At 32.9% G+C, this 13,196-nt stretch overlaps 1 protein-coding gene across 3 annotated transcripts in view; it reads left to right on the top strand.

The window, feature by feature from the left end:
* The window catches only part of LOC132702588 (uncharacterized), a 219,228-nt gene that overhangs the window by 173,331 nt on the left and 32,701 nt on the right, over positions 1 to 13,196 (top strand). The window lies entirely within an intron of this gene.

Genomic DNA, 13,196 nt, shown 5'->3' with positions numbered 1-13,196 from the left:
GCATTTTCGCAATAGCTAAGGGTAGGCTTTTCAAAACGCAAAACAAACTTATCCGGCGGTTAGCTATAAGGTCGTAAAAATATGGGTTAAACGGATCTACGAGTTTTATGAATTTGCTGGTATATTATGCAACAAATTTGATAAAGGTCATTTTAGTCACGAGTCTGATTTCACACCCAACGGAGTGATGCTTAATAAACGATTGAAAATTTCGCATAATATACTTTTACGATCACCCTGGGGGGCTAAAATCTCCGACCGCGCCCAAAGCCGTGACCAAAGTTCCCGACACACTTGGAAGTAGAAAAAAGTTTTCGTATCAAAAATATAGTACTCAACACGTTAGCAAATTTTTTCGCGTGTCTAAAGTGTCCTTCAGAAAACAAACTGCATAATATATTATTAATTGTTTGGGAAATATAACTAAACTTCTTTGAGTGGAAATTAGTAAAAACTAAAACACTTTGTACTCAAATTTATACACACTGTTGCCTCAGCAAACACACAAAATTAAAATTTTGAAAAGTTACGACGTTAATTTCAATTAAATTCTTCTTAAAGAGACTTGTGATGTTTTGAATTATGCATTTGGTTTCATAAAAGCATGAAAATACAAATAAAACACCCCATATATAAAAAAAATTCTACTCCCTTCTGTAAAATACCAACATTTGACATTTATAATTTAAGTTTCCTACAGAAATTTTATATACCGTTCACATGAACTTTAGTGGTTTTTACTGTTTTTGTCATGTCTCATGTACCCAAAAACTAACGGTCGTAGAAAACACAAACACAAACTTTCTAAGTCACTCGTTTATTAAACACTCACTCCGCTGCCCTCCGCTTGTGTCAAATAAACTCGTGAGTCAAATGTCGTTTACCGCACTTGTTCCATAATATACTATTATTGCTAGGTATAAAAACCTTAACAAAAGAGGTAAAGGTGAGAGCGATATGATAGATTAGGTACAGGACGTTAAAATTAAAGTTGTCAAGACTTTGGAAAATCCCCTCTATGAAATAATCACCTGGGCGTTTTACTAAACTCCTAGTCATCTTTTTCACTGTATTGAGGTTTTTAATATCATCAAGGGAGCAGATTGAAAGACAACACATTTCTTTAAAAACATATTTTTTTGAATCGTTACACTTTTATGAAACACACTATACAATTGATTATATTTTAAAAATATTTTCCTTTTGGTTTCATGAAACACTTATTTAAATATTTTTTCAAAACTGTGACAATTAAAGCAGTACAGGCAAAGTACTATCGATGACACATTTGCTCGACCCTGTATGTATTATCACTTATAAAAAGATTGACATAATAAACATACACGTCAATATTCTCACTCAGACACAAGTTAACCCTAGCATAAAACGAGACTTAATAGTTTAATTTTAAGTTTACTTAAGTTTACTTGGACCAAATTATTTGTTTTAATTTGCCAAAGGAGATTTAATTATGCAAAACCCACTTAATCCACTACTTGCAAAAATTTCATGGACAATGTAGAAAATATCATACATGAACATTCTGAGTGTAAAAGTTTTCGGAAAGGAAAGACAATTGCAGACTTTTTCGAATCATATTGACTCCATACATAACCATATGAAAATTATCATAGAGGCGGAACTAAATAACTCTTTAAACTTTCTGTACTTAACTGTAACTAAATTACAAAACAATTTAGATTTATCCCTTTACCATAAACCCTCATGCACGGACACGGCCATACATAACAACTCAAACCACTCTGACACAAGTTTGACGATAATTTTGATTATTTTACATAATGCATCAAAAAGCAAAGACTAAATTTGTTGGAAACTATGGCGATTAACAAATGCGAATCAATACTTGGTCATTGTTCTCTAGTGCACACATATAAAGAATGCAAAGTATAAGATGATATACATGATTATATTGGACTGTAAGAGAGACAGCTTAAATGGAAAAAAATAAATGTCCATATGGGTATAAGGATACGACGATGCTGAAAATGGGTGGCGAAAAAAATTGGGCCTGCTATGTTGCGTACGGCCGAAGTCAACTTTTGTTTTTATTATGGGCTCCATATTGAATTTCCACATTTTCAACATCCTCTTTAAAAATACTTTTTAAGCATGTAACACATTTATGCCCGGTTCCGAAAGATAACAAAAATAAGATTTCAGGATAGTAGGCTTTGATATCGCTGCGTTTATTTTCCATCGAGTTGGCCATGCCAGCGTATCCCAGGTGTAATTGTTGTCAAGTTAATAAATTGGGAGTTTTGGAATGAATTACTTTTTAAATAGTGATACGTATGGTATGTGGCAGTGTTTTATTCTCTGCAATAGAAACAAAACTAATATTGAAGAAATGTATTTAAATAAATAAGTGGAAATATGTCAACCTAGAAGAGCTATGTTTAGGCGTCTGAAAGACAACCCTATCATCTACGGGAGTTTTGCTAAGGTAAAAAGGAAAAAACCTCTAGATGAAAATAAAGAAAATTTGGTCTTGCAAATCGTAGATGAAACACCTCGTACATCTTTATGTCATATTGAAGAGACAAGACAGTCATGTGAAACATTGTTGAGGAGATGTATGTTATGCAACAAAACGGGGATTTTTGAGACTTACTCTAATTTCATTGTAAAATTCTGTTCTTTTTTCGTGTTTTTTTCCGATGTATAGAACTTTAAGTTGCAATAAAACAACGATGGATTATTCGATTGACATGATTTTTATTTATCGGAAAGATAATCTTGTGGCATTACATTTTAAATATGATTTCTGGCATATGACCGCCACGGCTGGCGCGGATGTAGTCCAATTTGGACGCCCAATTTTCGATGACTTTTTCCACACATTTGTGGCCGTATTTCGGCAATAACACGGCGAATGTTGTCTTCCAAGTGGTCAAGCGTTTGTGACTTATCCGCATGGACCATAGGACTTTACATAGCCCCACAGAAAGTAGTCTAGCGGTGTTAAATCACAAGATCTTGGACGCCAATTCACAGGTCCAAAACGTGAAATTAGGCTGTCACCAAACGTGTCTTTCAATAAATCGATTGTGGCACGAGCTGTGTGACATATTGCGCCATCTTGTTGAAACGACTGGACATCATGGTTATTCAATTCAGCAATGAAAGAGTTAGTAATCATAGCTCCATACCGTTCACCATTTACTGTGACGTTCTGGCCATCATCGTTTTTGTAGATGTACGGACCAATGATTCCAATGATAAAGCGCACCAAACAGTCACTTTTTCTGGATGTAACGGTGTTTCGACGTACACTTGAGGATTAGCTTCGCTCCAAATGTGGCAGTTTTGTTTGTTGACGTAGCCATTCAACCACAAGTGCGCTTCATCGCTAAACAAAATTCGCTTATGAAAATCGGGAACAACGGCAATCTCGTTTTGGGCCCATTCGACGAATCTACGCTTTACTTGATGATCGTTTGGCTATTCATGATGAATCGCCAAACCAAACTGAGAATAAATCACTTGACAGCTGTTAAATCGATCGTCATCTTGAACAGTAATGCTAACTTAAAGTTCTATACATCGAAAAAAATCACCCTTTATAAATGTGTTTTTAAATTGAATAGCAATATCAATGCCTATTATCCTGAAATCTTATTTTTGTTATGTTCGGGACTTATCTTGACCAGACATCAATGTGTTACATGTTTAAAAAACATTTTTGAAGAGGATTTTGAAAATGTAAAAATTCAATAGGACGCCCATAAGGAAAACAAAAGTAGCAGTACATAATTTTTTGACGCCATTTTTAGGATCGCCGGATCCTTATATCCATATTCCGAAAATTTGAAAATATCAAATCCTATAATAAGAAAAATATTGTGGTTTTTCAAAAAATGGACGTTTTCCTTTTTCACTAGGTATATTTTTTTTTCCATATACACAAGCTACTTTTCTTCCATTTTAGCGACGCCGTATCTCTTACAGTTTCCACTATCCGCACGTACATCATCATATAATGGACATCCTGTATAGATGTCCGAATATTGGACTATTTTGTATCTGATAAAGTCCCGGTGTTGTTGAAGCAGCTGTCATAAACGAATAACCAACTGTGAAAATCTAAAGATTTTTGTTCTAATTATTTCACTTTCGCCTCGTGGTACTGAATCTCGCCTTTTTTAAAAATAAAGACCTTTATTATTATTATGATTGTTATTATTTTTAAACACGTCGCAAGCTTTTGGTTTAAATTAAAATCTATATGTTGTCTAAATAAATTTAATGCACCTATACCATGGTCCCCGATATTCAGTTCCGAACTAAACAATTGAATTTAGTTGAATTTAATTGGGAAAAGTAATTATTGTTATCTTGCCAATTAGTAAATCGATAACGCACTTTGTATACACTGGTCTAGATTTGCCCCAATTACCCAATTGGTTTGATTATGGTGAAAGTTCCGTGTACCTGTTCGGTCAGTAAGCACATTGACGGAATCAATTTAGCGATTATTATACGACCCCATGTTATTATTGTTGCGAGCGTAATCGCCGTATAATGAATCGGGCTGCTACTTTTATCGGTCGGGTTTGCGGAGGTCGTCATTTTTAAGCAAGACCTTGGTCGACATTTTCAAAGTATTTTTTAATGCCATCGGTAACACCGACGGAAGAATTTCTAGGCTTTTCCCAATTACGCTTAATGATAATCGGAAGGTTTCCCAACCAAGCAACTATTCAAATGGCAATAAACGGAACAGAAAGATTCTACGCCAAGGCCGGATCTGTTATACTCACGGACGAATCAGAAAGCGCAGCAGATCCGTACCTTCCTTTGGAAAATATTCTACTATTCTGATATGTATCATTATTCGCTAAGGTTTTTGAAGGTATAGTTGCGGATAAGTTCAATCCACACTTTAAAAAAGTCATTATCAATGAATTACATAGTTTTGTCTGTAGATCTACTGTATCAAATCTATTGACTTACGAACAGGCGTTGTTGGAAACTGTCGACAAGTTGATCCTAAAATACTTTCAAAAAAATTACAGGCTGTTGGGGTGCATGGTGTCCTTCATAAATGGTTCCGTAGTAATTTAACGGATAAAAAACAATCTGTTAAAATAAATAAATATACCTCTCCAGAGGTAGAAGTTACTTCTTGTGTTGCCCAAGATGGACACCTGTCAACACGTCTTTTTAATTGCTTTCTTGGTTCATATTATCTTTACTTGGTCAAGAGCTAGTAGGTTTAAAAGAGTTTTTAAGTGCCTATTGGCGAGGAAAGCATGAATTTGTATGTCCAAAATAGTTTTAGAAAAGAATATGGACTTTTATTACAGTAAATGTCAAGATGGTTTAGTATTATTCAATTTTCAGCCATATTTTTTTATGTTATTGATGGACGGTATTATGGCCGAGGTAAAAAATAAATTCAAATTAAATTGCTTGCTACAACGTCTACCAAGTACCTGTTATTTAATGTTTTCAGTAACTGAAATGCACATAGTCAAAGTAAATATGACATATTATGTTAATGATATGTAATACACAATTTCGTTTATTTGCAAACATCAATAACAAAAACGGCTAGTTTTAAGAAGTAAATAAATCGTCTAACCAAGAAAATTATCATTTAATGTTGCCCAAAATAAGATAAACTCATATGGGGTTTAGGCAGTTTTAAAATTGACTAAATCATGGTTTTAAAATTATCTCATAGAGCTTCTATAGCAAAAGATCTATAAATATTGCATAAACTTTAACATTCTTAGGTGAAGGGAATTTTGCATTTTTTAAAATGTACTTAAAACCGTCTCTTATTGGCATAAGTAAACTTGTGTTCATAAGTTTTATCAATACTGCCTAAAATGTTCTGTAGGGTTTTGAGAAAATCGCGAATGTATTGGGTATTCAAAATAAATTACCAAAATATTTTATATTCCCGATTGATAATTGTGGTCTAGTTTTTTTATGTACGCCTTTATTTTGAAGCATCTACTGAAAATTTAACTTTTCTTGCATTGCACGGCACAATCGAAAAAGGCATAGTTCAGTTACATTACATTACTTACTTAAATTAAGTGTGACCATCTTTCTACTATAAAACCCACCGGTATTTCCATAGCAATTGTAGAAATATTCAAAAAGCGATATTTCAAAAAGTCTACAAAAAAATTTTTTTTTACTGTTTGTCCTATCATTTAATGTTTGTTTCGTTGTTTTGACACGATAGCTTTTCATAAGTATTAATAAAATTTATGTTACCCAAATGAAGGAAATGATGAAATATGGTCCTATATGTCTGCAACCTTTTGAAATTAGTTTTCTGTATTTGTGTTTTGATCTTCGGGGACCTCCTCCAAAATATGAACGAACAATTTTTTTGCCACAAAAATCCTAGGAAAAAAAATAAAACTAATAATTTGGAGCGCCTCAGCGATTCGCCGGCTGGTTTCGAACGAAGAAAAAATAACGTAACGTCAGCATTTCGTTGCCCTTGAAAATATACGCACGTAGACTACGTGTAAATAAATATGGACTGCACTTGGTTATCGACCAAGGTGAAAAAAATGCATACAATACCGTGGTTCGTTGGCGTACCATCGATGCATTGCTTAATAACACAGGTCTACAAAATTAAACTTTTGCGCAGATGTTTTTATTTTGAAAACTGATTCTATATATTTCAAAAATTATATGCATTTATTTGTATCACGTATTTTTTTTTGCAAATATTAAAGAAAAAAAAACTATATTTCTAAAATTATTTATCTTTTAATCAGTAAAAGACTGGAATCCTTCTTTTTGCCAGAAAGCTGCGTTGTTCGCACATTCGGCTGTGTGCTTTTAATAGCATATCCCGTTTTAACATCCTGCAGCAATCCGCCATCATCTTTATGCTCCATCTGCCTTGGTATTGCCGCTCCATTTCCTTAATGTCCTGGTGAATCCTCTCTCCCTGTTCTGTTCTTCGCTAACTGCTCCAAGATTTTTAGGAAAATAGTTGAAGTATCAAAACAGGAAATGCATACAAAGTGTTGTAACATATTTTGAACAATACTTTCGTAGTTTGTGTCCTTAAAGTTTCCAGGAAACTTATCAATTACTTCTTCAAATGAAACCCAGGGGATTTTCTCGAAATTGGTGGTGTGAGTCATCTGGCTGGGAATTAGATTCATTTGATTCTGACGATATGACGCTTTCTAGTTGTTTTGGGGCGGTAGGTATCGGTAATCTGGTCCATGAGGATTTGGTCGAATAGCAGACTCAACATTGGGATTCATAATTTGTTTCTTATTTTTTCTGTTGAATCTGTGAACATTAACCGAACAAAAATAACAATCATCACTGTGATTCCAGACCATAGGAACACCAAAGCTTAAACATTTTTTCCCACCTTTTTGCCAGTTTCTTAATGCTTCAACGCAAACGGAACAAACAGTATGAGGCGACCAGGACTTGTCTTGATCGCAAATTTTTACACTAAAATAAGCGTGGTTATACATTTTTTTAAAAAGAAGTTATATTTTGCCTTTGCTTTACTACTACATAATTACCACAGATATAACAAAAGTTGTTTGGATTGTTCACGCAATTTCCTTGTTTCCAAAAACTAAGACAACAGCCGCCAACACAGTAGCACGACTACCAATACACCCAAACTGCGCATAAGCGCTTTGCAGAGAAATCTAATATTATCCAGTGTTGCCAAGTCACATTCAATTTCAAAAAAATCAATTCATTTAAAAATAATAGTTATGTATATTAATAAAATAACATTTTTAAGATATGAGCGCTATAAAAAAATGACATGATAGAGCAAAAATAGGGAATTTTTTTTTTAAAAAGGCCTCCAAAAATATACAAATAAGCAAACGGCTTTCAAACATCAAAATCACTGTGGACCTGTGTAATTATTACACTTTTTTCAAACGAGTATCAAAGCCGAAGGCGGGAAATTTTCGTACCGTTAGGATGCGTTTTGATTTAATCGAGTTTCACTCTAAATTAGATTAACGAGGTAATTGGTTCTAAATAACGAAACGTTCCCATAATAGAACGACAAATATAGGTTTTAATTGCCACGGCATACATTTTTAATTGACTACGAATTAAAGATAAAAGCCATTATCGCTTTACTTAAAGTTGGGGAGTTTAATTTTGCTTAAAATAATTTTGTAACGTTCCTTGATCACCTCGTTGCAGTTAGATTCGAAAAATTTCACCCAAATTGACTAAATTCACAAACATCAATTGCATTAGAACTATCTTGGCATATCCTTTTAGGCCAATTGCAGTCGATTGCTTCTGATAACCAGTTATCCTATCCTTTTTTCCCACATACCATCGTAGCATGTTTATAAAGGTTCTTTTTGCTTATTCTGTTTTGGACTAGACCACCTTTTGGGAACGCATTGTTCACTAATCGTGGCATTTGTTCAACTGTCGAAGTTGCTGTAATTTTTTACTTAGAGAATACTATTGTCTTAGTCAAAAATTTCGATACGCTACGAGATCCACTCTTCCTTGGAGTTAAACGGATGTTGAGTGATTATTTTAAGCAATTGGGAATATATATTATGTGGGTTCAGGGGTCTTATTAATTATCATTAATTTTTTAATAACTCGAATGGGAGAATGATAAAAAATGAATTAAAGAAGACTTTAAAGGCTTTAACTCAGAAAAATGTTGCGAGCATATAGCTACTAGACATATAGAGGATGCTGATAGTATAATAACGCACGAAGCAACTATGTAAAAAAATTTTGAGAATGTTTCGTTTTTTACCAATGACCTTGCGGCATTCAACATGACCGTTTCAAATACAACAGATAAATGCAGATAAAAGTTATGTATTTTTTAATAGAATATCCTGTATATTATACCGTTAATAAAATCCCCTAAAAATTCTGCACATTTATTGTATAATATATTCGATACCCACTCCCAATAGTTTTTGAGATATATGAGCTTTTAACATAAAAGCAACATTCAAAAATAAAATAATATTCTATATTGTATAATTTATATCTTAGGTGGCTGTTTATAACTGGCAGTAACAGTAAACAATTACAGATTTAGCAAAAATTACGTTCTTTTTATTATAAAATGCCCTTTCCTTGAAGAGAAAAGCAATTATTTTTGAAACGATTGTTAAAGCAAATAAGAGGGCTAAATTGGTTCAAAGGGAACTACTTTTAATTAACCCCTGAATGCACGTTCCAGGCCAAAAATTTCAACAAACATCCAGCCTACTCAGAAAGAAGATAAAATTGGAAAGAGATGACGACAGTGATTTAAGGACTTTACTAAAAGCTGAAGAAAAGATTGAAAGAAAAGTTTATCGATCAAAAAAAATACATTGTACTGGAAGATTCAAACCACTTTCAAAAAAACGCCAAGGCATCTAGAAAAAAGGGTTAAGTTTCACCATAAAATGCTGGAAAAAATTAACGGATATGATGGTTATTTAAAAAAATTATTTTGAACCGACGAGTCACGACAAAAAGCAGCATTGCTTATTGCTACAGGAAATTTCAATTTCGAGGACATCAAACTGTAAATGTGTGGTGTACTATTTTAAACCACCACCTTATTTTTTCGACGTTACCTTAAACGGTAATGGTTATTCAAATTTTCTTACGAGCAAATTAGAAAACTCTATGGACGAGCTCCCATTGGAACAACTAAGGAACTTCGTCTTTCACCAACGACAAACAATCAATCAATGGATTGGAAACGATGGAATAATAAAATGGCCACCAACAGTACAATACAACTACAATAGAAATTAAAATTCTAAATGAAAAATATTATTTTTATTTTTTTTTTATTTTTTATTTTTATTTATTTTTATATTTTATTACCCTCGCTTTGGAAAGTTTACAGATATATTGTCGAACAATTCCATCTGTAAAATTAATTACCTACATATTATATTATACCTACCTAAATTTTAAACTCTAGAATATGTAATAATGTTGCGTTTAAGTTAACAAATATTTCGAAAACTATTGAATTTTGGTATAGGATACAAATATTAGGAAATAATTAGATACTAGGATATAACATTACACAAAATGTTTTTTTCTTCGATGAAAGTTTTTTTTTCTGAAACTTGCAATTACCAATTTGGCCCATTTCTCGGTTTAATAAACGTTTCCAAAATTCATTGTTTTTCTCTTTGTGAATAAGGTATTTTATACATATTTTTCTACTCCCTTCGGTAAAATGCCTAATCACACACCGATCTAGCGTGCGAGAGGCGTCACTTTACCACGTCAGTTTAGTTTCCTACGTATCCGAGCCACTTCGGACATTTCCGGGATATTACCGGGAGCGATCGGATGTTTTCGTCAGATCAGGGAATGTATTCATGTTGTTTTGCAAAAATGTACCCAAAAACTAATATACAGAAAAATTTTGTACAATATATCACACAATTTAAACACTACGCGCTATAAGCTACAATTAAAACTAGTGAACTAGTCGGTAAGGAAAGTCACATTTATAATTTAAGTTTCCTAAAGAAATTTTATATATCGATCACATGAACTTTAGTGGATTTTACAGTTTTTATGTTAATATCTTGCCAAGACCAATGTTACGATTTTCAAATATCCATGTCTCATCAATACAAGCAAAACAAAATTGAAGGTTTTAAGAGCTCTACCCCTATGATTTTTTTTTCCAATTGCAGTGTTTTTCTTGAAATAAACTACTTAATGATTAATTGTAAAAGTCAAATAAACAACCAAATGTATTAAAATTGTGTTTATTACGTTATTTATATGACATATCCGATAATGCATCTCTCTCTGCCTAAGTGCACAGTTAAAAAGACACAACAATAGTAAAACTGATCGGAACGGTTTAAATTTAACTAGTAAAGATTTTGCTTGAATGGTACACAATTTAGTAATTCGATAATCTGTTATTATTTTTTATTTGTTAAATTGTGATTTTCTCTTGACGGTCGTAGAAAAAGTATAGTATGCAACACGTTCGGTAAACTCTTTGTCTCACTCGATTATTAAACACTCGCTCCGCTGTGCTCCGCTCGTGAGTCAAATGCCGTTTTTCAACTCCCGTCTGTAAAATGCCTAAATTATACACCGATCTAGCGTGCGAGAAGTGTCACTTTACCACGTCAGTTTCGTTTCCTACGTATCCGAGTCACTTCGGACATTTCCGGGATTTTGACGTTTGCCAATTCTGACGGTAATGTCAATGAATGTATTCGTGTTGTTTTGCGAAATTGTACCCACAAACTAACGGTCGTAGAAACATTATAGTATGCAACACGTTCGGTAAACATTTTAACTCACTCGTTTATTAAACACTCGTTCCGCTGGAAAACAGGAGCATAGTTTTGCTTAATCTGTAACTGTCACTGCCAGTTATAAACATACATTTTGGTTTTTGGTGACGACCCACTTTACAGCCGCCTACGAAAATTGTAAATTCTAGAATATTATTTTATTTTTGAATGTTGCTGTTATGTTAAAAGCGCATATATCTCAAAACTTGGATTTGGGAATAGGACATATTATTCAAAAATGTGTAGAATTTTTAGGGGATTTTATTAAGCCTATAATATACAGGATGTTCTATTCAAAAATATATGTTTTATCTGTGAGTGATTTCTGCAACACCTTGTATGGGGGAGGGGAATAAAAAACTTTACAAAGTGTTATCAAAAATCCAAATTTACCGAACTATGAAACAACAATCCACAAATTTGAGACATTAACCAAAAGTTAATGAGAGGTAAAAGCCGATAATTGTGATTTGGAAGAAATGTAATAAAGAGTGATGACGACCATCTTAGAAATGAAGTATAATGTGTCAGATAATACATTGAAAAAATGTGAACGAGATAAAGTGAAAAAGATAATGAAAGCGATAGTAAACCGGCAATGATTCGCGAAGAATTGTAAATTTAAAATCTCGTTCGTGACGCACTTTCCATGTTTCGAATATTGATATTTTTTCCATTTTTTCCAACGGGTCACGCCTCATTAGATAACAGCAATTTCCGAACTAAACAGAACTTAACAACAAGCAGGAAAGGACCTCTCAGTTACAGCGACGAACCGACTTGCGTTAACAAGTATAAAAAAAGGGAAAGTGAAAGAATTATTCTTGCGACCGTAAAGGTATAAATCCATACATTCGAAAAACTGAAATTACTGTTTTCTTCCGACCAAATTGTTTGGAAACAGCTGTGCCTACAAGTTTTCAGAGTTGCTGGCTGAAATATATATGTTTCTTTTGATTATTTTATATTCTAAAATTCGAAATAAATTAAATATTGTTTTTTAAAGTTTTACTCAGAATTTTATATCTTTTTAGCTAAAGGCTGGTTTTTCGGTCATTAAACTGGCCATTAAAACAATAATGAATAATTAAAACCGTAAGATAAATTTTAAAAGTGTATTAAGCAAATCGGCCATGAGAAAATGCTGGAAATGATTTTTTAATTTCTGAAATGACCACCAGACGGCGTGATTGTGATCTTGACTCTTAAAACTTTCTTCAGAAATTTCTAATGTTAGCCATAGTTAAAGTGGATACTATTTTTAAAATAAATTCAATCCTGTTTTGTTTAATACTGTTTGCTGTACCTCTCCAAGAAAAGTGGTGAGGGATGTTGGAACGTTTCCTTAAGTAAATTTTATGTTTAATAAATTGAACGCAGCTAAGAAGAGCTTTTCCTAGGCTATCGATCATGCTGTGCACCTGTACCTTGCCACCATATGGAAAAAGATAAATGCAACGATATGATTTTTTAATGTCATTAGATAGTCAAGGAAGGACCCAAAAACCTAGCGAAAACCGAAATTTGTGTTATGTGATATTTAAAATCAAAAGAAAATGTGATTATTTATTATTTAATATACACTATATTAGTTCGATTTTTTGCAAAATATACACCAAAACGATAGAAATTGAGCGAAAATTAAAAAAACATATGGGTTTCCAATTTCACCAAATATAAGCCAGGTTCTAAATATTTGTTTTTTGATGATTTCCTTAATTTATACTAAATTTTTTTCCATTTAATTTTTTTATTTAACGATTTTCTGTTCTATTTGTATGATGAACAACGCAAATATTGAGTGGGAAAAGGAAGAAAAGATATTGCAAGCATAAATTAGAAACATTTTTGGTGATTACATTTTTAGTAAACACAATTTTTGGA

The sequence above is a fragment of the Cylas formicarius genome, unplaced genomic scaffold (assembly GCF_029955315.1).
Source record: "Cylas formicarius isolate icCylForm1 unplaced genomic scaffold, icCylForm1.1 PGA_scaffold_5__7_contigs__length_24384050, whole genome shotgun sequence".
NCBI lineage: Eukaryota > Metazoa > Arthropoda > Insecta > Coleoptera > Brentidae > Cylas > Cylas formicarius.
This window is presented reverse-complemented; position numbering and strand designations above follow the sequence as displayed.